The sequence below is a fragment of the Poecilia formosa genome, unplaced genomic scaffold (assembly GCF_000485575.1).
Source record: "Poecilia formosa unplaced genomic scaffold, Poecilia_formosa-5.1.2 Scaffold142, whole genome shotgun sequence".
Classification (NCBI taxonomy): domain Eukaryota; kingdom Metazoa; phylum Chordata; class Actinopteri; order Cyprinodontiformes; family Poeciliidae; genus Poecilia; species Poecilia formosa.
The window spans coordinates 1,024,321-1,050,068 of record NW_006800081.1 but is presented as its reverse complement, the minus strand read 5'-3'; the positions used below and the strand labels follow the sequence as shown (position 1 = coordinate 1,050,068).

Below are 25,748 nucleotides of genomic sequence, written 5' to 3'. Positions count from 1 at the left end.
CAGCCCCCCCACCCACTCATCCACGCACACACATACTGTAAAAACTTCCACACACACACACACACAAAGAAAGCCTGTCGTAAAAATAAAGGATTGCGATGCCACATGAACGCGTGCCAGGCAAAGGAGGGGGGAGGAGGTAAGTGCAGGAAGCTTGAGGAGACAGGGAGGACAGGAAGGTGAAGAGTGGAAAGGACAGGAAAGCTGAGGAGGGAGATGTGAGAAGCAGAGGACTACAGTAGAGTCATGAATATAAAGCGGGGATCAGCAAGAGGGAAAGAGGGCAGAATGGGTGAAAATAAAACACAGATACAGGATCAAGTGGAGTAACGTCGGCAGAAGGAAAGAGAGGAGCATATTTTCATTTTGAATGCTCACACCCTTGTTTCACAGCCTTCTTTACATTTTGAGTGGCGATCGTCCGTTATGACAAGGCAGGGAAGCCAAAACGAGACGAGGCCAAAATGGAGTCCATGCCAGAATAAAACAAAAGTGAGTTAGAACGGCACCAGCATGTGTTTTTTTTTTTTTTTTGGTAGTCCATATTTGGAATTTACAATTGAATTTGTGAAAGTTTTTTTTTAATGAATACTCTTTACCCATTATACGGGTAAAGAATGTATGAATTCATTAATTCCTTCCTTCCGTCGTTCATTTCCCTTGATTTCTTGGTATAGAGCACATACGTAGAACAAAAAACTGCCATGAAACAAAACGAAGCAAAGAGGATCAATTTTGAAAACCAAAAGTCCTCATGCAATATTAATTTTCTCCAAAGACCTAAATAGTAAATGGACTGAACTTATATAGCGCTTTATCCAATCATTTTTGACCACTCAAAGCGCTTTACACTAGAGTCACATTCACCCATTCGCACTCACAAACGCTCACACACCGAAACGCAGCTCTGTAGGAAATTTGGGGGTTAAGCGCCTTGCCCAAGGGCACAGGAGGAAGCTGGAATCGAACCTTCAACCTTCCGATCGCAAGACGACTACTCTACCCACAGAGCCACAGTCGACAAATAGTGCTCACCTGATGTAAACACCAATTCTGAGACTCATTGACCACTGAATTCAGATCACCTACCTCATACTGAGCTGAATGTTACATGTCAAACTGAGACCCATCAGACCAGACAATGTTTTTCCAGTCTGTTACTGTCCAAATTTGGTTGCCCAGTGCGAATTGTAGCTGGCCTTCCAGTTTGGCAGGAGTAACATTCTTGCAGTCTTCTGCCGCTGTAACCGACCTGCTACAAGGTTCAGTGTGTTGCACACTCAGAGACGGTATCTTACATTAACCAATCTGCCAACTGATCTTGGACCTTAAGGCATTTCCACTCTCACAACAGCTACTCACTGGAAAATGACAGTGTTTCTTCCTCTCTCTTTTTTTTTTTGACCATTCTCTGTGAATGTGAGAGAAAATTGGATGCGAAAATCCCAGTGGAGCAGGAATTTCCATGAAGTTCTTCTCTCAGAATCTGCATAAATCTTTAGAATATATAGATTATCAATTTTATAGTACAATTGTTTCAGCTAAAGAAAAAAAAATCGGAATCTGAAAAACCTGGTATTCATGTCTTTGATCAACAGTTTTATTGAAGCATCAGTTCAATACTGTTAAAGTCTGATGTGAGAAAAATGCACACTTATCTAGCAACAGCCTACTGATCTACAAATCGGTATACGGAGGTGTGTGCATTTGTGAGTGCAATTGTGTGGATGTGGCTATAATGTTATACTTTAAATAATCACTATCACTGAAAAGCCTGCATTCAAACTATGGCACAAAATGTTCTTATTTTCAAGTCCTAAAATTTTAATGTAAAAGTTTTGAATTAAGAGAATCCGCAAAATAAAATGCGAAATTGAAACCAAAAACTTTTTTTTTTCCTCTGGTCAACTAAACTTTAACTCAATATTTTGAAGCTAAACTTTCTTATATTTTAATAAACAACACTCAGACTAATTAATTGCACATTGGTGGAGAGCCACTACTGACTTTTGAAAGAATGTAGCTTCAAAACTTTTCTTCACAGGCCTGAAAGCCACAGTCGTCTCGTCTTAGATTATCCTTAAAATGTGCCTCCACACTTTAAGGAGACTTGGATCATCAGTCAATCATACAGCTGGCAACATGTAATATTTTAACATTTTGATTCTGTTTTTAGAATAAATAGGAGACAACTTCATAAAAATCCATCCATTGACAAACAATGGCTTGATTATAGAATGGTCAGTGAAGAGATGCATAAAACTAGCAGCCATTTATGCACATATTCACTTACTGGTAATTGTACAATCACTTATTAATCAAGTAAGCATGTTGGAAAAAAAAAAAAAAAAAAAAAAAAAACACTGCAACCATGGATGCTGACTTGCTTTTGGCTACCAACAAACAGCCAGGAGCCAGTCAAGATGCTTGCTGCTGATAACCACATTTTAGCATGAAACTTAGAGTGTGAAGCATATCATCCACCAGAGGCATCCAACTGAGCTCAAAATCAGCCTCCCAATCGACCATTTTTTAGAAAAAATGGCTTGTTAGAAAAAAGAAAAAACATTTGCAATCACTCAGTGTTCCGGCAAGTTAAATAATTTTGAATTAAAAGAAAATATTTGACGAACAACAATTGTGCGTCAACTGGTATAACGACTGATCATTACATAATTGTCATTAATGTTGCTTTTCTAAGGTACACCGGGCCAGTCTAAAAAAAAAAAATAAATCCATGGTCAAACCAAATGTTGCCTCTGTTATTAGGAAAAGAAAAAAAATAAACCTCTTCATTTGCTCAGCTGGTCTAATTTAAGTAGATCTAATGTGGTTGACCCTTGGTCATGGGAGAAGGCTGTTCTGCAAGCAAACAAATTGATTTTAATGATCTCATCTGCACCTAAATCCCTTCCTGACTTCTGTACGCTCATCGACATGCACTAAATAATTTACACTAGCTCTTGCCAGCTCCATGTCAGTTTTGAAGGTATTTTCTTTACATATCTAGCTCACTCTCCCTCCTTTACCACCTCCGCCCCCCTCCTCCCCTGCCCCTCCACAACGTTTAGCTCATGCTGCACCATCATTTTTCACTGCTTTCATCTTCTTTCGTTAATGCTCATTTTCATTTTATCTGTCCACTGCTGCTTTTCAATTAAGAATCTACTGAAAAGTAATGGAATCCGCTCTCAGCGGTTGTCTGACTGAATTACTTACTATTTAGCTTTAAAATATTACATAATTAATCCTGATACATTCATTTGATAACAGTTGTGTTTGAGTCTGTATGTCTCTTAACTTTGTGTGGCTCATATATAAATGAAATATATGTTGCCACATTAATAATAATATCAAAACAGGGACAAAAAAAACAACCTTGAGACGTGAGCTCATTATCTCAAACACTATGACTGATAAAGTTTACAGTTGCATTTATCCTGCCCTCTCAGCATATTTTCAGTAAATAGATGAATTTATATAAAACATGACAATTAATAAATTGTATTTAAATAAAACAAGAGATTTTAAAGACTGTGATGTAAATTCTGAATCATCAGTTTTGTGGATTACTAACCTAAAACGTGGTCTTTGCTATGAAAAATGCTGACTTGGCACATCTGCAACAACCTGAAAACACTGATTATAGAAAATACCAGCGTCTCGTCTCCCTTTTGTTATGCTGGCATTTAAAGCTGCAGTAAGTAACTTTTTATACAATAAAATGTTATTGGCATATCCCCATTTGGTAAAATGGCCACAATGTCCTGAGAATATAAAATGAGATTTAATCTGTGAAAAAAAGTGGAACTCCTCTGCTTCTCCCTGTGGTCCTACCACCATGTGCAGGAAAAGCACGCCTCCAGGTCAGAAACAACCAATCAGAGCCAAGAGGAAGACCTCAGCACCATCAATCATGCTGAGGTATACGCTTTAACCTTCAATAAACCACAAACTCTAAAACTCCTCCACACCTTAAAAGCTAATTTTATGTGTTAGCTTCTTGTAGTGCCAGAATTATGCAGCCTTCCAGATTCAGACTGCAGGTCAGACTGAGGTGGAGAGTGAGAGAAATGGAGAGAAGGGAAGCTGTGAAAGCTCCAGATGCAGAGTGATGGCAGCTGATTAAATAAACATGTGACACAGACCAACAGCATAAAGTATCACTGGCACTTAAACTGTGAGGGAAGTATGTCTTTCTGCCTACTTGAGGTATCATGAGTTCTGTGGCAACATGTCTAGTAATATTAAAATCCCACAATAAATCGCAAAGAGATATGTAATTGGTTTGAGCACATAGCAGGCTTTTAATTATGTTTGATAATTATGTTTATGTTAATAACATGACATTAGTTTATGAAAATATTGTATGTTTTGGAAATATTAAAATATCTTCCAAAATGATGGTCAAATCTGAAGTGGGTAATTCTACTATCGCTGTACAGTACAAACACAACGAAGCTGATATCTAATCTGAAAAAGTCAACGTGGGATTCGCCAAGTGCTTCTATGGCGTTAATGAGCAAAACATTTACGAGCTGCACAATCATTCCAGCTGATCAAATTCTAATTGACCAAAAGATGGCTCTGTTCAAGAGTTCATGGAGCTTAAATTACTAAGGTGCAGTGGATAATAAACTGCCTTTACTCCAACCAGCAGAGAGAGGGAAGGCAAGAAAAAACAATTATAAAAGACAGTAGAAACAGTAGCGGAAAGCCTGCTTGACATTGAACAGAATTATCAGTAGGAATAATTTGATTAGTATATAAGAGAAAAACTTCATGATCTGGAGAAAATACAGCATTCAGTCTTTATCCCAACAAGCCACTCTCTATCTTTTAGTAATGTTTCCTTATCTGAAGCTGTGATGACTTGGATTCAGGAGCAAACAGATGGCAGAAAAGAGTGACAGGGAAGAAATTAAACTGGGAGTTTGGAGAAAGAGAGAAGGTCCCGTAAGAGAAAACAACAAAAAGAAAAAAACAAAACAAAAAAAAAACTAAAGCGCACAGATATCAGCGGGCAGAGAGGCCGTTCTACGCTGTCAAGCATCAGATCCCTCAGGACTGCTTAAGCACATTAGCCCTATCCACTGGGAAGCAGTGAAGTGATTAGCTTTGCTTCAGCTTCGAGATGGGAGATGTGAGGAAGACATCCAGAAATGCGCACAAGGATAAACATCTAATGACACAAACTTGGATGTACCGGGTACTTAATAAATAAGAATAAATGAATGCATAAACTGAAAAAGGCATCACTTGAGGTTGCCCACAATTAGGCCCTAATGTACCAGAATAAACACATTAAAGCAAGGATAATAAAATGAATAAGGCTGCTTTGATTGCATGAAACTTCAACTTGAATTAATGTTCAGTGATCAAATGTAAGAAAAAATATATATCAAACAAGCTTATTATTCCAAGTTAAACCAATCTTAAAGCGATTCAATTTCAGGAAAAAACATATCCTGTGAATCTACTTTGAAATGATCAATAAAAATACAAATATTAGGAGCCAAATTGATATGTAACAAATAAAATTATCTTTGATCTTCAAAACATTATGCAATTTGTTAACAATGCCAACTGCTGAATGACTCCTCATTGCTTTACTTGTAATTGAAGTTGCAACATACCAGCCATTCGAGGTCTATAGAGTTAAATACCCCTGGTGTACAACCTATGGATGGCACTTCTTAATATCATAGAGTCGAACAAAACACTCAGGGGGGTATTAGTGGTCTGAGGACCATGTGTGTGCGCGTGTGCGTGTGTGTGCGTGTGCGTGTGTGTTTTGCAAGGTCTGTACGTAATCAATGAATGGCTTTCGGGAAAACAACGTTGAAAATTCAAATACCTTGACTTGGCAGAGAAAACTGTTCAGCTGTGACCATAGAAAAACAAAATGTATGCAGTTCAGTTTTACATATTAAAATCTCCAATAGGGCCTCATTTATTATGCAGCTTATTTGTCAGCTGCAGCACTTAAGTGGACAAGAAACACTTTATATGTTCAGTAATCTTCAGACTCTTACATTTTTTCTGTATAATTCACTGAACTTTCTAAAAACTCACCATTATGCGTATTGTTCTGGTGAAATCGTAACTTTATGGGAGTTAATATCAACTGTATCTTACTTGTTGGAGCAGCAAATAATAAAACAAAACAAAACAAAAAAATCTTTGACAAGTGACGCGCACATTCAAGATCATGCTTTTTGGAACAGGAGAAGAAAAGTAGTACCAAGGGTATAACCTACAGAGAATACAATCAAACTGAGCAAACAGTGGTAACTACATCATAAATATGTCCTTTTTATTCAATTTTCCATGGAATATTAAAAAATTTATACACTCCGATACATAATTCAGCGTGACTGTGTGGAATCATCCACAAAGAGGAGTGATAAAATACCCTTCGAATTTTCCCAAAGCCACCCATTAGTCCTCTACAGAATATGTCACATTGTCTCTTGACGTATAAATAAATCAGCAGCAAATGCACAACAAGAAGAGCAAAAATATTACATTACCTGGTCACATTATCAACCTTACTTATATGCAACATGAATTGTCTTTGATTGAACAAAAACTACTGACTTTGGGTAACATTTTGGGGAAAAACCTAAAATTTTAGACAATGTACTGTAAATATTTGGAATATCTTTAATCTTCAAATTAATACTTTGAATCTACTAAAGTGGAAAGTGTCGCTAACCCACTGAAGGATTCAACAAGAAGGCCACTTTAATAGTGTCACATGATTCTTGGGGTCAAAATGTGCCTGTCCCAAACATCCCCATCACTCCCCCTGCGGTAAAAAAAATACATATAAAAAAATTCTGACCGCCACCAACAGCCAGCTGGACCGCGGACACATGGTAGGTGTTGTCTGCGGGTTGAAGCTGTTTACGCCAAATTCTGCCCATACCATCTGTGTAGCTCAACAAATCAGGTCAGGCTTACCAGACATCCACTGTACAGTTTCAGCCATTACTGCATCCCCAGATTTCTGGTTTTGGTGAATGGAAGCACGTCCTGATGCAGCCTCCCGCACCTTGAACTACCTGAAAGTTGGACAAACTCTACAGTTAGCTACGCTGTTTTTTTGTTGTTGTTTTTTTTTTTGCCTCAAACGCAGCAAAAATTGACCAATTGTAGCTTCAGATTATATGATTGGCTGCTTACTGACTTGGAGCTTCTTACTGTGAGGCAAGAGAAAAACACTAACATTACTGCTAGTCAGAAACTTGAAGGTTCTGATGCTAATATCCAGGTGAAAAACAAAATTACAGCTTCAACAGAGTCCATGCATTGACAAGACAGGCCTGCTTTGACGTTAAAAGGGAGAGCAGCGATATAACAGGCTTCAGGTCAAAACGTAATGCCTGATCAGTGTATGCTTGCGTATTTCCATAATGCAAGCACATTAACGATAAAGAATTATCCTTAATTCACCATATGAGGACAGGAAACCTTATTTAAATGACTTTTCAAAGGGATAAAGGTGACACTTATGGATGTTCCCTCTCTCCACTTCTTTGCTCTTGCATTTTATAACATAATCAGGCACCCATGACTCTGAGCGTGAACCACTTGGAGCTTAGAGTGCCGAACACGTTACGTCTCAGATTGCAGTGTTTGAATGAAACATACGTACTCGGTGCATTTACTTATGTAAACTCGCATTCAGAGCCGTTGCCACGCAGCATGGTGAAAACCTGATGCAATTACCACAGGAATGATTCACATGCTAATCTCTAAAGGTCTACACACATTCAGTGCATCTTTTATTATTTTTTTCCTGATGTATCTCCACCTTCTCTTTGTGTGTCGGTTTTAGATGTTCCTCTCTCTTTTTTCCTCTCTCTAACAATCATTCTTATCATTCTATTTTATTTTTTGTATGATGTGTCTTTTCTTTTTTTTTCTTTATTTCTTTTTGCCTGCCACTCCTGGTTTGAGAGCTTTTTGCATTTCGGAAGGTTGAGTTTTTAGAGTGGAGCACTTGCTGACATCAATAATGCTGCCAGTGATTGCTTATTCAGTAGAAAATAAGCATTTTGGGGAAAAAGTGATAAATTGATTTCACTTCTTTTAGTCCTCTCTCTGTGCACTCTTCTTCTTTCTCTCTTTCGCTTGTCATTAGAGTTAAAGTTAGAACCACATTGTACTGAAACCTCCCACTGCAGCACTCTACAGCACTCGTTTCATATGCATGCTTCCTATTAACTTGTACGTTTTTTTCGTCTTTTTTTGAAACAGTAGCATTTAATTTTTACACGAACACACCCTAGAAATGTAACATAGACTGTACCTTTGCCAGAAATTGCATTTCCATTTTTCTCAGATGCATCTACTGACGACGATTATAAATATGTGTCCCTTATTGTTTAAATTTTCAGAATAATTAAAAAAATGTGACTCTTTTTTGATGTGACAACAAACTTTGTATTCACGGTCCATTTGGCAAAGCTAATTTGAACTTCATAGATACTTGAGTGCATTGCTGCGCTGTTGCAACGCTGCTACAGCAATCTTGAGGCAACACTTAATGGTGATGCAAATCATTCCCTAAAGAAATACCAAGAGGCAACCAGCATACTTCGTATTCATCTTGTTTTCTCATCGTCTTTCTGGCATATGCATGTCAGGATATTCATTCTCGTCTTTAACTCTGTTCTGCTCTCCTCAAAAAGTTATATTTGTTGTCATCCCTATTTGCCTCGCCTCTCCTGAAGCAACCCTTAACAAGCAGCACGGACCAAAAGGCAGAGAGAACTTAACATTTACAAAAAAAGTGGTTTCTGTGAGGCTAGCGGTTCTAAAAATACTAATGATTGTCTGCTCCATCTTGTTACTCAGGTCTAGAGGTATGAATCCCATGCCTCATGCAGAGTGTCTTGCAAAAGTATTCAGACCACTTAATTTTATTTAAGGATGTGGCAACCAGAACCAAAAATGAAAATCTTAAGTGGTGCCTCTGAAGTCAAAATTGTTAAACAGAGTCGCTGACAAGACAGAGCTTGCACTGTGAAGACAAAGAAACACACTCGACATGTGAGAGATAAAATTATGGTGAAGGTAAAGAGGAAACTGCATGACTTATTTTCATGTTTGTTATTATTTTTATATTTATCTTTGAAGGTACTGAAAAAATGTCTAAAATGTGGTTTACGTCACACAAAGTGATTGCTCGTTCTTTGGGGGTTAAGAAAGAAAGCTTGTGGTTAGAAAACAGAAAAAGTTATATAGTCTGAAATCTCAGAGCAAATTCCCAAAGTGGAACGCCTGATTAGCAAAACATTTTCTTTTCACATTAGTAAGCTTGTGCTATAAGAACAATAAGATATTTGATACAGGACATAAGTTGTTTTTTTGTTTATTTTCTTCGGTGGGGGTGGGGGGTGATTTTTTTTTTTTTTTTTTTTTTTTTTTTTGTTTAGAACGTAATAAAATGTTAACATGATCAGATGAAGCTTAAACAGTAAACATGTATTATCAATACAGTCCTGAGTCTTCAAACATCTCCCAACTGCATGTCTGCAACAACAGTGGGACTGCCTCGGGATGCTGGGTATTTCTCCAGGGAAGAAGAGTGCTGTCAAAAATAGAGAGGTTTCATGGTCTAGTTCACTGCATGCGCCTGCATCAAACAACAGCTTAGATTACCTTTCTTAATTGCTTGCTCCAATTATTTACTAAGGAGAATAATTTAGAAATATTTTAAGACCCTCTTGATAACGAGGTTCACTGTCCCAGCGAGATTTACCTGTACGAAGACAGATAAAATAAACGTTGCATTTACCATGCCTGCCCATTCATACACGAATCTGAACTGCATGTTTTAGTCAGTGACTGTTTGGTTATTTGTCTAAGAATGATATAAAAAATAAAAAATAAAATGAGAAAGAGGGAGCCTGCGACAGATGGTCTTTGGTCAAAGTCCCAGTGGAGTATGAACTCTACAGATGCTGCAAGATGATGCAAGCAAGGTGTCAGCAGTTGTTTAGTCTCTTGTGTTTTAATTTCCTTAATTTACAACAAACACAAGATAAATGCATCTGTGTTGTTGCGACATGTTTGAAATGAAGCAGTCCTTTTTGATTTGATATCAGTCCTTGTTTCCTGACTACCTGATGCACTTTGGTGTTTTCAATAAAGCATAATTTATGCTTAAGCGTTCTTATAAACACAGCACGCTTTGGAAACAGAATTTTTCCGGCTTCAAGATGTTTCAGAGCGTAACGTGTAGCTTTTCTAACTAAAATTATATCACAACAGCGGTTCGCTGGATTCAGGTGCATCACAGCTTTTAACCCTGCGGAAAGCCCTGGGCTGAGATGTCAGTGTCAATCAGTCTCATATCATTCAAAGAGCAGCATGTGGCTTCTCGTGCATTTGTCTTTTTTTTTTTTCCCCCCTCGCACCTCGGGGTGTGAAGGGACAACGACAACAGTTGAAACAATTGCGCATCCGTCAACAGTTAAAATTTAATTGCTGGGTGTCCAACAAGAAAAGACGCCAAAACGTCCACCTTCGGTCTCCTCCCTTGGTCATGTCCTGACAGAGCGTTGGGCAACTTGATAGACTTAATAAGGCAAGGGACTTTATTTGTAAATGAGGCAGGGGAAGTGGGGCGAGGGGGGCAGGAAATTAATAATTAGAGTCAGTGGCACACACCTCAACTTGTGATCAACGAACTCGGACCTGTGGAGTCTTGCCTTTTGCGTGTGCATGGAGGCTTTTGCTTTTGTGTGCGTTTCCAATTAAATGCAGTGAAATTGAGAAAGTCGGCCTGTAGGAATCTAATTACAAGAGTCCTTGGGGGGAAGGGGGAAATATGTCAGCACGTCTTGCAAATGTGTGTGTATGAAGATGAAGTGTGTTTAGGTATTTATGCAGGTGTGAATGTGTAAATATGTGTTGAAATGATTATTATTATTATTTTTTCACTAGTAACTATTGCCTTGCAGCAGTTGAGATTAGGGAAATTCTTAACTATCCCTCAAATATGTGTCTGTGTCTTTACCATGCATAAATCAGTATTTTTTTTATTTCCAGTTTTATGTCTGTGTTAGTTTGTGAAATCCTTATGCTGGTACTCGTATGGGATCATTGTCTCTATGAGCGACTGGAGTCAATGAATCAGGATAGCAGGGAGGTGTTCAAAGGAACCACAACATCATTGCCATTAACAACTGTAATAGCTCCATATGTCTGTCAGCTCTTGCCTGGTCTTTAAAATATGCATCTGGCAATAAAGGGAAAGATGAGACGGGCAGTGTGAAAAGAAGAAAACAATAGATGACAAGCTCAGCAATCAATGTCATCTTATATCGTCCGTGTTTTTTGCGTCCACTGTATAAAGATCTGGTAAGGAATTGGGGATTGTTTATCAAAAAATAAGCTTGGATTTGAGAACAGGAAAAGTGTTTTTATTCACATGCCATGCCTTTAGTCATACTTCCTAAAACAACAGACAAAAAATTTTTAAAACAAATGATTAAAAAAATGGAGTAAAAACACAACAGGTGCAATAATAAGGAAATGGATACAACCTTCCACCCCTTAAACAAATATAAGGCTCTTCACAAAAAGCTTGTAATGTCTTGTCATTTTAAAATCACGCTTGTCTAACGTTAGTATTTGACCGTCACAGAAGTACAGAATGAGGTTCTGTCTCAGTCCAGCAGCCTTCAGGCCCATGTCAGCCTATCAAGCTGCAGAGCACCAGATTTAACTCAACTTTTAAACATCGCCTGACTTCAACTGAGCAAATCCCAGATCTACTGCGGGAACGTCCCAAAGTTTAGAGCACCATAGAAACCATAAAACCATAAAACCCACAAGGGCTTACTCCTCGCTCTAAGGCAGAGAACCACGACAGTTCCTGTTTAAATCACCTTACATACTGGTCTGGTCGCAACCTCACATATTAAATATTCTACATGTACAGTTAGCAATAAGCACAGAGTCATACAGTAAGAACATTATCTCGTATTTATCTCATATATCTCCTCCTTGGGCTGCCACCTTATCGTGGGGGAGGGGTTTGAGTGTCCCAATGATCCTAGGAGCTATGCTGTCTGGGGCTTTATGCCCCTGGTAGGGTCACCCACCGCAGACAGGTCCTAGGTGAGGAACCAGACAAAGTGCAGCCTGAAGATCCCTATGATGAGAATGGGTGAGAAGCTCCGTCATCCGGGAGGGACTCGGAGTAGAGCCGCTGCTCCTCCACGTCGAGAGGAGCCAGTTGAGGTGGCTCCGGCATCTGGTCAGGATGCCTCCTGGACGCCTCCCTGGTGAGGTGTTCCGGGCACGTCCCACCGAGAGGAGGCCCCGAGGAAGACCCAGGACACGCTGGAGGGACTATGTCTCTCGGCTGGCCTGGGAACGCCTTGGAGTTCCCCCAGAGGAGTGCAGAAGGAGAATTTCACATAATAGAGAATTAAGAAACTAAAACCAAGTTGCTTCAATGCAAAAAGCAGCAGATAACTTTTTCAGTTAAGAATGGTGGCTAAGATTAAAATGACACACATTTTTTTTATTTTTTTTTATGAAGCTGGACAGGCTACTGGGGTATATGATTGCAATTAACAAAAAGCACAAAGAAATGAACTTTTTCCATTACTACTTTAGTCTGGTTTATCTACACATTTCCCTGGTATCATGCACAACAAGTTTACTTTCGTTTTTATTCTGTTATTCATTTTACTTCTTCGGTTCTGTGTTTTCAAATGGCTTTATGTTCTATATAAAACTCAAGAGGCTCTTGTAATTATTATACTGACAAGCAAATGTAAAAAAATATATATATATTAATTAAGTAAAACACAAAGATAAGATTGCACAGATACTTAAAAGTACGGCATGATATTTTTTAGACTATTTATCACTTAAATAACAATTAAGAAGTATATGCAGGTTCTTGTTGCCATTTCACATGAAAAAGCTTGTGGGTTTTACATTAAAAAAAAAAAAAAACTGGAGGCACTTGAGCAGATTTACCATTGCAAATAACACCTTTTGGAAATTTCTGTTGAAAGGTCAAACTAAAGTCCAATTCATCAGTTGTGTGCCTCTGCACTTGCATTTCTCCGCCTTTTTCTTCATGAGCTATAATTCAAACACACACACACACACACACGCACACACACAACCCACGATCAATCAAATCTAACAGCAAATAGACAGAGTGAGGACTGACATTTACAGCTCTAAGAATTTTATGTGCATGTGTTTGCATTTCTGTCTGAGTAGGTGTGTTCAGTCCTTGCCTCTCAAACAGAGAGCCACCAGAGGGTTCAAGTTTTGATTGAAAAAAAGCGCCGTGGTGTACAAATAATATTGTAACTAATAGAAAAATCTGCTAAAATATGACAGATTTTATGAGTTTCATGTTTGTGCTGTGGTTTAAACTGTCACCTCATAGCGACACAGCCGAACTGAAGTTGGAGCCGTTCTTTTGGAAAGGCTGCGTGATTTTCTCCCGTGTATGCAGTCGTTCTCAAAAGCGTACAAACCTCTTGAAATTTCAGGCTAAGGTCAAACCATGACCTAAATAACTTGTATTTTCGAGCGACGCACGAGTACAGAAAGCGTAGAGTTTTTAAAACATCTGTGTCGTTGTTAACGGTCCTGCACACACGTCACCGTTGTTGCAAGACAAATGTAGCTACATTAATCAGCCCATTAGTTTCCAGCAGTGGCAGTTTCTGTTGCAAGTGATGATGGAGTGGCTGTGATAATGATAATGATGACAAAATAATTTGTTGTGATAAAAATGGACGCTAATGATGAAAATGCCATGCTCATAATGCCGTTTTCAGTCGGAATGGTGAAAAGTAATTACTCCGTGTAAAGGAGGAGTGAGCAATATGATGCTCTCAATTCTTGTTGGCGGTTAACGCAATGTAATAAATTACACAGGTGAGAAGACAAGGAGGTGTAAGAAAGACAAATGGTGACAAGGTGAAATAATTGATATAAATTCAAATGTGCTTTGTGGTTGCGTCATATATTCAGAATAACATCTTTATTAGCATTCATTTTAAATGTTGTGTCTGTGTGTGTTGAAAGATGATACCGGTCACATCTGAATGCACGACATAAACAAGGATGAATCAGTTTGTTACAAATAATTTAATTCGTATCAACTCTATAGTTTTTCGTACCCATTTCATGGAGAAAATCTTTTTTCCTTTTAAATTCTAAAGCAAAAGAGCAATTTCTGTAAATATTTCTGTAAATATTGTTCAGTAATTCACCTTCGAATATTTACTCTTACTACACCCAATTAATTAGAAGACACACTGGAAAGGGCCATGCTACCCACATATGGAGAAAACATGATACAGAACTGAATCATCCCAAGAGTTGCCAGATTATACACCGAGAGCACGTCGATGACTCACGCAGGTCAGATTACAACCCATAATTTATTTATATTTTTATTTATTTTAAAGTGAATAAAGGAAGGAAGGAAAAACTGCTACACTCCAGTATGGCCCCCACTGGAGACCTAAGCATTCCTCAAACATGCATGAAAGAAGCAAACCTTCACTCCAGGTATGACTTTGATAAGGGAATAACATTGTAACATGAAGTAGAGCTTTAAAAAGCCACGTTAAAGTTAAGGATAAGTACATTTTTCTCCCAATTGTGCAAATTTTCTGTTTCAAAATAGGAAGACGCCTCCAAACCAGTGCACTGCATGACTCAGCATCTGTAGCAATGGAATATAATAGGCCGATTAGATAGCATACATCCACCAAGAGAATATTTGTGTATAGTGATTTAAAAACCAGAGACTTTAGTTGATTGCAGTAATCGACTATCTTTTCATATCAGGTTTAACTGGCATGTGTTATTTCATCTGAAGTCCGGTTTAAGTTTTGTGCAGACCTACCTCAGCCGGAAAACAATCTTATTAATTTAGTCTTTTAATGAGGTGACTTTGTCCAGGTTCTACACTCAGGCTTTACACCATTTATCTTCATTGAAAATCTCTGCACTCAGCTCTTTTTCCCATTGATGTGCACATTGCTACCAGCTCTTGTCCAGTTAACCAACCAAGAGAGGTGAAACCAGGCGCACTGATAATCCTTTAGAACAAGTTTGTCCTTCCATGGAGAAATTTATCAGTGCAGCTGAATTCTAAATGGCAAAATTTGTATTGGTTCAGCAGTTGAGACATTTTAAATCTAATGGAAAACATTACTGTATTTCAGTAACACAATGTTTTGTTTTGCTAAAATTAGAATGGCAATCAGCCCTGGTCCGTGTTGTTGTGCATTATCACTATCAGTACCACCTTAATGAAGACAATCTCTTCCTCACTGTCTTCAAACATGCACAAACATGACTTCAGAGCTTTTTTATTTATTTATTTTTTTTCCTCAGTGGGCTGCTTTTGGGAATACCAAGGCCCGGAAACCTGGTTCCTATCTTCAAGGAACCAGATTTCTTTGGTTCAACGTGTGTACAACATTCAAATAAAATATTGATTTTCTGATATGTTGGGAAGATGCCAGTCCTTAAGGATCAGTTGCACATTTTCTAGGATGTATACAGAAAAAAAGACAGAGTCCGATCAGAGCAGGTAAGTTTTCCAGAGAAAACTCGAGTCAAATGTGTCCCTGATTTCACCCAGAGTCTCCAAACTGCTTACTCAAAGCTGCTTCTGCTGCCGCTTCAACAAACACTATAAAGTTGTTTGGCGTGAGATTTTGTGACTTTATGTTGAGGTACATTAAGTTATAGCACCTTTTCTCACAAGTTCACTGGTATGAGGCAGTGCAAAGGTGATTTTATGCTTCAGCAACTGCTCTGGGCTTGTTTCTCTTTTATTGCTTAGATTTAATGGTTGCATAATACATAGCTAACATTTATGAGTTTTGAAAACTGAATAAGATCCAAATATGAGTTTTGTGAAAACATTCTTTGGTTGGAGTAAAAGTCGTTCACATCCGTGTAAAGTTGCTGTAAATCGAGACAGTTTCTGCACAAAAGATTTATAATTTATTTCAAACTATTGGACAAGGTCATTTTAGATAATTAGAACATAATTACATAATAACAGCAGTTACGTGAAATGTATCAAATGTAAAGCAGGGCTTTATTAATAACGCTAATACTTGTCTGTCAAAGGACTTACTACCATCAATAGATCATAGGAGGAGAATTTTTTTTTCCTAATAAAAGCATAATGAGGCATCAGCGGCATCTAATTATGTTTATTCTAAAATCACAAATCTTCAAGGTGCGGTTCTATTTAGGTACTTCTATTGAATAACAAGCAGAGTGGAGCTAAATGGTGGGATGTGCTATCCGTCAAAATGATTTAGTGATGGTAGAGCGGCCCTGAGATGGCCTCCCTTACTGGTGTCAGTCCTGGCAGGTTGCAAAACAGCCGCCAAAGAGGCCCGCCGAGGGACAACTTGCGTCCATCAGAGGGCCGTGTCGCAACTTGTGCCTCGGTTTGTGCAAGAGTGATGAGAAATTTGGGCCGAATTGAATTAATATTTTATGCGGGAGGTTCCTGAAGATGAAAAAAATGCAAGCATTTAGTGTGTGACTAATATGATACAATATAAAAGTGCCTGCTAAAGTCACGGTTCGTGTGGGTATAGACAGGGTAATAATATTCTGCAGTATCAGTAGATGTAGCAGCAGAGAGGGGATATATTTTAAAGTCTGATATTCTCTCAAAAATTTACCGTCTATCCCTTGAGTATGAGTGACGGAGACTGAACTGTGTTGAGACTGCACAAAAATTTCATAGAGATCATGTATATTTGTTATTGTGTTAGCACCTGGGTTTTGCATAAGAGATCCCACTATCAGCGTTGGCGACTCATCCACGACATGTGGCTTGTGTGCACCAGCATAGATTTGGTCCTCAAGGGGTTTGAAGAAGGCCAACCTGGCTTATGCCAACACTGTGACCTAATCAAACCCACACTGGGATAGAAGCGCTCCAATAATTTGACATAAGACTTGCAGCTACTAGATGCATTGTATCACTCCACTGCTCACTAGGCAGAAAATAGATCTGTGTAGAACTGATATGCACAGCCATAAACATGATGCCATGATCAGGACAGTTGCACAAAGGGATCTTGTGTTAGACGTGGAACAGTTCTCCCTGCTGTGCACGCGGTGCACAAACCTCCAAATTGCACACGTCAGAAGTTTGTGCTTTTGAGGAACAGTAAGTAGAAACAGTTTGGGTTCCGTGCGCATCTTTTCTATTTTTTGCACTTGCCTTGATATGTTCACACAGCCGAGCGCGCGACGGAGATAACTGTGCAGGATGGCACCCTTCTGTTTAGAAACCCTCCTCAGCTGCATACTGCCATGTAGGTCGGGGAAGCAGAAGGGAAAACCCTGTTTGCTAAACAGTAACAGTCAAAGAAATGTCCTCTAGCAGTGCCATGGAGGTTTTCACAATAAAACCAGATACACCACTATTCGGCGCTTTTGGAATGGCCATCACAGTCCTTGCGACCATGAGTCGGTTGTAATCCGGTGTAAAGAGGGTAGTCTCAAAGCATAATGCAGAGTCTGACAGCATCACAAAACAATATTTAGCATATTCCAGTGCTCGCATAGACAAATACTGAAGTAGGAATGCTTTTTTGAATGCCACTTGATAAGCTATATTAGTATATAATACAATATAGCTTACAATTTGATGCAGAAGAATATGGTTCTCAGGATTTTGTATGTAAAGACAACTCAGTTTTAGAAAGGAGGAGGACAGCATCTTCCAGGCAGAGGTGAAGTGATATAAATGTATATATAGCTTAGTGTGGTAGCAGATTTCCACAGAACACTGTTGGAGGGACAGTGGTGAGGTTATTACAAGGAAACGCTGAAATCTTGAGGGGGAAATAGTAATAAAACCACAGCACTAAAAATGACACAACTCAACTCAAAATTTTCTAACAGCACAGAGTTGGAAGCTGAGCGGTTAGTACCATGAAAACAAAGTAATGATGAACTTTTAACAAGATTTGGGTAAAAAATATATGGCTTTCATTGCATTTAAAGCTGCCTTCAGATCCATAAATAAATAGTATCTCCCCTTTAGGTTATGTTATCACATGGAATATTAAAATATCATTGGTCTCGACAAAACAAAGCTTCACCAAAATGTTTACAAAATGACTTTGTCAGGGAGGTCGTCTAACGCATCTATTTGCAGATTCTACCTTTGTCTTATGCTTGCACAGCATAAGACATTCATTTCTCTTTTTGGCTCCGAGCAACTTCAACGTATTTTCAGAAAAATCGTTTTAGCTCATTAAACACTCCACAATATTGTAAAACACCTGTCACCTACCATGTCATCTAAAAAGACACCGTCTAGTCCCAAAGCTTGACATTCACCATAAATCCACTCGTTTAACTGCTGTGCAGCATACATTCATCTATAATTGGGACGTTGGGGGACTGGGTGAATGCTGCTTGTCAACAGAGATTATCTGCTGACAACTGTGCTTACATTTGGGTTAGGCTGCACTGACGCACCTGAGCACACTGAGTGAAAGCTCCTGGATAAAACGTGATACTGTAAAGGACACACAGCGGGCTCTGCGCTAATGCAAACAGACGTCTACCTATAGGCAAACATGTGGAAAGCACAGATGTCACGTTGAGAGCCCATCGGTTAAGGAAAATATCTGTAAAAAAGGCTGATGGAAAAAAATTTGCATGTGTGAATGTCAAAAATAGACTGAGCTAATAATCCCTCCTAATATTTCAGATCTTTTTCCACATCAAAGATTCCTGCGTTAAGAAATGTTTCCTTAAAAAAATATATATATTATTTTCTGTATTGTGCTGATTCCAGCTGTGATTTTCTTCATGACCCACCAATCTGTGGATTTTAAATGTAAATAGAGGAAAAGGGGATGACACAAGTCATAAAATAAACTGTACATCTGCAGACAAAATAGGTGACTAATAAACATAAGTAAATATTGATGAGCAAGAAATGTAATTCTGCCTAAGGAGAAATAACGGGAGCTCTAAGTAAAAGACATCTAAACAACCTGGTATTTACAAGTAGATTATTTTTATTATAAGATATATGTAAGTATAATGCAGTATGAAGAGTTTGAGCCACAGTCCTATTAACATGTTGAAGGAGCAGTACTTTATGTTTTCCAGTCACAAAGTACCACTTTACGCCACAATAAAGTAACCGTGCTGCCTTCAGTTGTTATAAAAAATTATGTATATGAAATATGATTTAAAAGAAATTTGCCTTTGTAACTTAATGTCTTGAAGTTGGGCCTCTGTCTCTTTAAGAAACTCTTGTTCAGACACTCCGCCTTCAGGAAGTTATTGCTACGTTTACATTTTAGCAAACTTTTCTCAACTCGACTCAAATGTTGGGATTCAAACCCAGGAACTTGTTGGTGAAAGTTAACAGTGCTAACAACTGTGCCACTGTGCAGCTCATATACCATAATATAGAGTACTTTTATAATATACCGTATTTTCCGCACTATAAGGCGCACCTAAAAACCTTAAATTTCCTCAAAAGCCGACAGTGCGCCTTATAATCCGGTGCGCCTTATATATGGACCAATATTGAGCCACAACAGGTCTAGCAACTACGGGAAGCAGCCGCCGACTTCATTTTCGCCCATCGAAGAAGAAGCGCGCGGTGCATGCAGGGATAGTTGTCAGGATGCTGGTTTGTTAATAAAGTTTGACTGACCTATCTACCTACCAACCGTCTATAATCAGGTCGTCTGCAGGTAATTTAGCACCACTTTCTCCACCAACATGCTGTGCGAGAACGGAGAAGGGTGACCATCGTCCGGCCACGCCCCGGCCCAATCGCAGGAGGCTCTCCTAACGACTGGAGTCGGACTGTTTTGTTGATATTCCCTGTAGTGCAGCTCCATCTAGTGGATGCATAATGTAACTCCAGCCTCTACTGTAGCGTCTATTCTATGCGCCTTATAATGGGGTGTGCCTTATATATGAAAAAAGTTTTAAAATAGGCCTTTCATTGAAGGTGCGCCTTATAATCCGGTGCGTCTTATAGTGCGGAAAATACGGTATACGTATGTATTTGCAGAGAAATAACTTAAAAGTCAAGGAAAGCGAAAGACTAAAAAAACCAATGAGAATACCGGAATAGTCGCCCGACAAAATGAAAAAAAAAAAAATGTGTGTGTTTTAAGAAATGAATCTTAATATTCTGGTAAATGTTTAAGCATGTTTTATGCTTCCCTTTCCTTCCTAGGTCTAACTATGTTTTTTTAAATTACCAGCTGATACATGAAATAACAAAAAGTATCATTAATTGTAACCCCTGCATCTCATTTATTTCTCCCTTAGCTCAGCCTATGTTTCTCTTTCTTCCACCCGCCACATTTTCATCACATTTCCAGACATTTGCACGGATCCTGTCATTAAACACTACACTGATCCCACAAACACTGATGAGCACCTTTAGTTACAATCATAGTCAGCATGCCAAGAAAAAAAAAAAAAATGAAAAAGAAACAGAGCCTGTGGGTGAGTTTTCATGAGTCAACAGCCATGCCTGCCAGTGGCATTCACAGTGACTCACATTTCCAGGAAGGGAGAAAGAGACACACAGAGAGAAAGAGATAGGTGGGCCTGAAGTCAGGACCACCTCATTTACTACACTCATATGTTTAACAGAGTGGCTTAAGGTCTATGAATGTTGCTTCAAACGATTACACCTGCTGTTTTTGTTTGTGTTTTTTTCCCCTCCCCTTTAAATCAGCTGCTGTTGAATGCAGAGAGAATCACTGAGGTGAATCTATAAGCACTTCTAAGCAGAGCTACAACCCGTTCGCAATTTATCTGCATGAACTGTGTCTTCGGTCATCTCTTGGCGTTATTTCCACCATGTGTGTTCTTGTCAGTGTCGTACACACCACTGGTATTTGGATTTCTTTGTTCTCCTTAATAGAATATCGACACCCACAGTTACCAAATCTCTTCTCAGATCCACCCTCCCTTCCCCTTCCCCTCCTTTTCTCTCCCACTTGTTCTGGCCTTCGCAGGAGACTCTCAAGGCGCAGCATGTGGCTGCCCTCACCGCACAATTGTCGAGCATAAACCGATCGTTTCACCTAACCTAATAATACCAGCATTCACTGCAGATGCACATGTATCCCACTCCGTCTCTGTGTGCTCCGTCCAGCCCTTTGTGTTTTTCCTTCCTCCTCATCTCGCCACTTCTTTCTCTTCTTTCATTTCCCTCAATCACTGGACTTCCTGCACTCTCTCCTCTCTCTGTTCTTTGGTTTTCCTCTCATATTTGCACCATGTCCTGTTTCTCTACCACATTTTACCAACAAATGCAATTCAGCGCTCTCTATCTTGTCAATGCGTCTATTGCTTGTTGCCCAATTTGCTTTCGGGTGATTGTGGCCCGACGGGCCAAAAGGGAAAACAAAATTTCTCTCTTCTCGTTGACATGCAGAATTCCAGAGTGTATCCGTTGTGTTTTGCCTCAATGTTGTGCAAGAAAAGAGAAAAGAGGACAACATGGCCACACAGCCATCCTGCAGTGAATTTAGGAAGGCATTAAAAGTTTCTAATCCATCAACCTATGAAAAGAAAGTAAATAAAAGGTTCAAACTTTCCATAAACTTTACCCACAGCACCACAACAAACAAACAAACCAGTTGTTGCGCTTGTGAGTATGTCATACTTTGTGATTAGGATAGCAAATAAATATCTTAAGTGAGGTCAGTTTGATGTTTGAGGTAAAAGAGATTCCCAAGTAGCAATGCTTGTAATACTGTAATATATGATCACTGCTGACATGCCTTTTGTTCACTCTTCATCACAACCAACAGAAATAACAATATATACCCAAAAGTTACAATTTTTATACTGCCGCCCTGTGGCAGTCTGTACCAACAACAGCCATTCATGCCTGCAAAGGTTCTACCCAACACCAACTCAACATTGACTCAGTATCACGCAAAAACTGTTAAAGTAGTTTTGAAATAAAACCAGGCTTTTTTTTTTGTTTGTTTGTTTTTTTTTCTTTTCACCAAACACTGATGGCGGCAAAACTGAAAGGTATACCTCCAGGTTACATTTTATTGTAAGAGGAAATGTCATTGCAAGGGTTGCAAGGGAAGTTGAACAAAATTGCATAACCTTTATTTTTAAAGCTTTGCTATGGAAAACAGAGTTAATTTCTTATAAATTGTATTTTATAGTCTGTGGGGCTTAATTCAGGGGAGTCGGTGTCATTGGGATATACCCAATATGGATGTAATTTTAGGGAACCCCTTATGGTCCCTAAAAATCCTATAGGGCTTTTTAGGATCTTGGGACCCCCAGTCTGCTGCCCCTATTATCTCTTACTAAATTCAGACCAAGATTTTCTGACTGAAGAGTGTTGCCTTTATGCAAATGTTCCTTAGGATTAACCACAATTCTACATTAATCTGCCAGAACATTATGTTTTTTTCATTGTGGCCCATTGCAGCTTTGGTCAGTTTTAACAGCCCATCCATCCATTAGCTTACATGCTTAGTGGGTTCACGAGGGGTGCTGGTGCCCATCCCCAGCGGTCAATGGGCGAGAGGCGGGTTACACCCTGGACAGGTTGCCAGCCCATCACAGGGCAACACAGAGACAGACAGGACAAACAACCATGCACACACACAAACACACACACACACACAGGGAAATCGTGCAAACTCCATGCAGAAAGACCCCAGGCTGGGATTGAAATCCGGAACCTTCTTGCTGCAAGATAACAGTGCAACCAACTGGGCAGCCCCTCAGTTGTGTCTTTTATGTGTGTGCATAAAATAAAACAAATGTGAGAAATTACTAGAGGGAGGATTGGCACCATGGGCATCATATTTTAAACTTGTGCAGCACAAACAAGAAGCTTGCACATCTGCATGGCTTAAGGACCGTGATGAAAGATGGTCTGTTTTTAGTAAGCGAGTAAGGAATGAATGAAGAGAAATTTGGTGACACCACTCTATGGCGAGCTTGATCAGATACTTGCAGCAGTTTTTTTTTTTACTTAACATTTCTCTTGAAGTAAGCTGGGAAAAATGTTCAAAATTAACTTTGATAATATTTTATTTCAGTCCCCACTTTGCACCAATGGACCTGCAGACATTTTATTTAAGGCCTGAACTTTTAGAGATGCAACAATTTTGTTAGCTGCTTATTTATCGATAACTATGAGGGGGAAAAAATGTGCCTTAGAGAAGATGGCATCTGGGTTATGATCCTTATGGACAGAATCACGGTATGGCAGATTCTATGAAAACCGCAGTTTGGATGTGATCATACAGTAAGAATTTCCACAAATTTCTGTGTTTGCTGAGCGTTTTTCATGGCAACAGAAATCACATTCTCGGAGCTAAAACTTGAAACATTATGCATCACTTGCCGGATCACAGCGACTGAAAATGTAGGCAAGACTTTTACCTCTCTACGCTCTCTTTCAGGTTTTACAAACATATTCCATAATAACCCCCTCCTAGTCCCACACAGCCACATGAGATAAGCCTTTTACGTCGGCGGTAGGTAACTTACCTTGACGGACATTCAAAAAGGTGTGTCCAGCATTTACTGCACAAAACAGCCCAGATATTGCCTTCTCTGATGCACCTGGTCGTTGAACACCATGGAGAAGCAATATCCACTTGTGTCTTTACGGAATCGGTGCACCCAGAGGCATTTCGGCGAGAAGAACGGTGAGGACGTCGCTGCGGTACAAAGCCCGGTTCCCCCCCGGTGGAAAATCTGGGTTCTGCCTTTGGCGACTGTCTGGTGCGCGCTGAAACTCACATTTTCACTGAACCGAGAGAAAAAAGAAAAAAAAAATAAAGGGGGGGAAAAAAATCCAAGCACAGTCAGCCAACTTTTGCTTCAAATCACCTTTAGGGAGCAACTGGATTTCAGATATAATCAATGATCAGAGTTGCAGTTTAAACCGTATGCGCAGAGGAATTTGGGAACACTTATTTCCATCATGGTCACGTTGACAGGGCACGCTGCGAAAAAAAAAAAAAAAAAAAAAAAAAAGTACAAGAAGACGAAAATGTTAAACCCAGCATCTTCTGACAAATGGTAAAAAAAAAAAAATCTCTGTAGTTCGTTCATTTCCAAGGAAATGTTGCGCAATTCTTTCTATCCCATTTCGTTCCGACAGATATTTCGGTGATTAACTTGACATTTCCAGACGTTTTCTCCAAAAACAAGGCGTGTCAGTTAAAAAAAAAGAAGAAGAAGAAGAAGAAGAAAGGAAAAAGAAAACAGCAACAGTTAATAATTCCCCCCGCTGGCTGAAGCATTACAATTTCCGAGAGAGTATCGCCGTCACTCCATCATGCGCCCAGACTCCCTCCCAGTGGAACAAGCGTCGGAGGGGCGCATCTGTGAAAACCGGCACCGCATGCAGCCGAAATATCTCGGCAGAGGCTCGGTGAAAACCCGGTCGCATAGAACTAATTTTCACTGACAAGTTTAACACACGAGAGAAGTTGATATTTACTTGTTGGGCCACGCTGTATTGACATTGACATGTTGCTTTGTCTTCGACGCATCAAACCCTCATCTTTTCATTTAATTCTAGAACGAAAGTGTGTGTGTGTGTGTGTGTGTGTGTGTGTGAGAGAGAGAAAGAGAGAGAGAGAGAGGGTGGAAGGGGGGGGTACATTTGGTGTTGCAGCAGTAAATCACTCGGTAATCAAATAAACTGAGCAAAATATTTTTGAACCCACTTTTCTAACACCAGACTAGGCCTGGACAGACGGGAAAGAGCCACGCTATATACTCTCCTTCATCTCTTTGTTTATCTTTGAGTGCATGTTGCATTTTTTTTTTCTTTTTTCTGGAAAACACTGCACCATTGTGGGCAATTCAAAGCAGCCTTGTGATCTGAGGCAACTGAAGTAACGTGGCATTGAGCAGGCACAAAAGAAGCAGGTGCATAGTTATGGACGCATAACCAAGTTGAGCGGTGTGTCTTCCAGCCGACCAGCGAGAGCGCGCCTCCGCGCCGTGAACGCGGCCGAATCACGCCTGAGCAGGTCTGCGTCCAACACGGAGGAATGAGTTTTTGAAAAGTGCGCGCATGATCGGGGAGGAAAGAGATGTGGCCATACCTTACTGCGCCGGAACAAGCCGCAGGACGTTTTATTAACTGCTTACGGAAAACACTGTGATATGAGCTCCCGGTCTCAAATATAGAAAGAGAGACGCAGCCGCCTTAAGGGGTTGCTTATAATGGCGACTGAAAATCATCTGCGGAAGTTTAGAGACACTGAAAATCGTTACTTCTTTTCTCCAGCGTCTAGATTTTTCCTTTTTTTCCTTTTTTTTTTAGCACCACACAGATAAAAAGCCGAAAGGATCCCCTTTTCGGAGCTGTCCAATGTTCTGAAAATGTCCAATCAGTGCAGGCAGTCTCTTATTGCAGTCATTATTCGCCTTACCATCCTGTTTATTGATGGGTTCACTGGTCTGAGGCAGTTCAACACAATGCAGTGCACTGCTTAGTCTTTATCCTAAATTAATAACAACTGATATCTGATTAAGACACAAATTCTGCTTATTAAGATAATCTGATAGATCTGTTTCAAGTCAACTGATCAAATGTGTTCGTTTGAGCAGCTTTTCACATTCAGACACTGACATTTTTTTTATTTATTTTTTGCTATTTGCCTCAGCAAGAACAGCTCAAGGTCAGTAAAGTTATA

General features: G+C 39.4%; 1 protein-coding gene across 6 annotated transcripts in view; it reads right to left on the bottom strand.

Moving 5' to 3' along the window:
• LOC103145453 (voltage-dependent T-type calcium channel subunit alpha-1I) overlaps positions 1-24,603 on the bottom strand; it is a 164,058-nt gene extending 139,455 nt beyond the window's left edge. For 4 of the 6 annotated variants that reach the window (XM_016676848.1, XM_007562899.2, XM_016676851.1 and 1 more), the window contains exon 1: positions 23,581-24,602. The gene's annotated coding sequence lies outside the window, so the exon portion shown is untranslated. Of the gene's footprint in view, positions 1-23,580 lie in introns of all 6 variants that reach the window. The other 2 variants (XM_016676849.1, XM_016676850.1) reach the window with 2 other exon arrangements.
• Positions 24,604-25,748: the final 1,145 nt, after the last annotated feature.